This window comes from Ranitomeya imitator, chromosome 4 (assembly GCF_032444005.1).
Source record: "Ranitomeya imitator isolate aRanImi1 chromosome 4, aRanImi1.pri, whole genome shotgun sequence".
Lineage (NCBI taxonomy): Eukaryota > Metazoa > Chordata > Amphibia > Anura > Dendrobatidae > Ranitomeya > Ranitomeya imitator.
The window spans coordinates 590,716,139-590,718,676 of NC_091285.1; positions in this window are offsets into that span (position 1 = coordinate 590,716,139).

A 2,538-nucleotide genomic window follows, 5' to 3' on the forward strand; every position below is an offset into this window, starting at 1 on the left:
ACCTACTACCACTAGACGCTGACGTTTCCTCGACCGCTGATGACATCTGGTGGCAAGATGTCCTGACTGTTGGCAAACCTGGCAACCCTGGAGTGCACGAGCAGTCTGGGACTTAGATCCCGCTCGTGACACCACCTTAGGTTCCTGGAACTCAGGAGCCTGAACTGGAGATTCCAAAGGTTTGGCGAAGGTGGGAACCAGCCGAAACCTCTGCCTACACTGGGCTCGCTCTAACCTCCGCTCGTGAAAACGGCGGTCAATGCGAGTAGATACTGCTATTAACTCCTCCAGTGTGGCGAGAATCTCCCTAGTGGCCAGAGCGTCCTTAACGTGGTCAGCCAGCCCCCTCCAAAATATAGGGATAAGGGCTTTATCCGACCACTCCAGCTCAGATGCCAGAGTGCGGAAATGGACGGCAAAAAGGCTGACCAAGGACGAGCCCTGAGTCAGCGCCAACAGTTGGAGCGCCGTGTCATGGGTGACACGAGGTCCTAGAAAGACCTGTTTTAGAGTGCTCAGGAATAACGGAGCACTCTGCACCACATGATCGCCACGCTCCCACAGCGGCGTAGCCCACTGCAACGCCCTGTCCGACAATAAGGAAATTATAAAGCCCACCTTAGCCCGCTCTGTAGGGAAACGAGAGGCCAGAAGCTCGAGATGTATTGAGCACTGACTCACGAAACCCCTACAGGACTTACTGTCACCAGAAAATTTCTCTGGTAGCGGGAGGCGAGATAGCGTCGGTACAGGAGCGGCAGTGGACAAGGTAGCTGCAGCCACACTTGCAGCCTGAACAGCGACAGCAGTAACATCCACAGCTGAGGTTGAACGCTCAAAAGCCGCCAACCTTCCCTCCAGCTGCTGGATGTACCGCTGTAAACGCTGATCATCCGCCATTTTACTAGCCAGACCCTGGCGCTAGTATTGTTAGGACTGGCGGAACGCACCAAGACAGATGATAAAGGTGCGTTCGCAGTCCGGGGTCCACCGTGCAGGTGAGAACCTGCTGCTAGCAATTAGCAGACAATATGGCGGTACACTAAAGTATACACGCGTGGGTTAAACCTCACCCAGCGTGAAGAAAGCGATCCTGTTAATTCACAGGACCGCAGTACCGCACTAGTGCGCGAGCAAGTGGTCAGCGGACTTAACCCCAGAAGGGATTGGAGCCCGATTAGACCCTTGCTGGCGTAACACCGCAACTGGGTGTGTAGAGAACCTTAAGCAAACTATGTGCACAAGAGTGCGAGCGATGCCGCACTAACGGACGCCACTAACCACCCAGACTCGGGTATGGAAAGCGCAAGGCAGGCGCACGGCGCCGTACTGGCAGGCACAGCTACAGGACGCTGTGATGTGTGTTAGTGCTGTAGGCTAAGTCGGGCGCTAGGTAGCAGCCATACACCTTCCGCGAACAGACATTCAATAGGGTAGGGGTTTCCAAGGACGACTTGCACTCACAACATACACACATAAGCAATTGTAAAACAATACTAGCGCATGGCCGTGCGGTCATGCGCAGTTTATATAGCAGCAGCACAGGAAGTGGCCACAGCACTTTTGCCCTTCTAGGACCTGCCAAGAGGACCAATGGAATGTGCTGCAGAGCCTGAGCACATGACCCTCGATCTCCAACGGGAGACCTTACGCTGGGCATGCTCAGTACATGCAGACAAGGACTTAGTCCCAGAGAAGTCCGCTCGCTGCTGACCAGCACTGACTTTAAAGGCAGAGACTGGAGAAGCAGCACTAACTCTCAGAACAGAGTGAGAATGAGCAAGACGCTGGGACCGACGTCCTTGCTGAGCAGGCTCCACTGCAGCTGGACAAGAATGGGAGACCGCAGCGGAAGTGGCTCGAGATTCCCCCTGTGCAGAAGCGGGAACTCGACCCCTAACAAAGGGGGGTTTGATTTACTTTCATAGCGGGTTTTCTAGTGGATTTTTATGATTGGCAGCCGTCACACACTAAAAGACGCTTTTTATTGCAAAAAATATTTTTTGCGTTACCACATTTTGAGACCTATAATTTTTTCCATATTTTGGTCCACAGAGTCATGTGAGGTCTTGTTTTTTGCGGGACGAGTTGACGTTTTTATTGGTAACATTTTTGGGCACATGACTTTTGTTATCGCTTTTTATTCCGAATTTTGTGAGGCAGAATGACCAAAAACCAGCTATTCATGAATTTATTTTTTTTGGGGGGCGTTTATACCGTTCCGCGTTTGGTAAAAAGGATAAAGCAGTTTTATTCTTCGGGTCAGTACGTTTACAGCGATACCTCATTTATATCTTTTTTTATGTTTTGGCGCTTTTTATACGATAAAAACTATTTTATAGAAAAAATAATTATTTTTGCATCGCTTTATTCTGAGGACTGTAACTTTTTTACTTTTTTGCTGATGATGCTGTGTGGCAGTTCGTTTTTTGTGGGACAAGATGACGTTTTCAGTGGTACCATGGTTATTTATATTCGTCTTTTTGATCGCATGTTATTCCACTTTTTGTTCGGCGGTATGATAATAAAGCGTTGCTT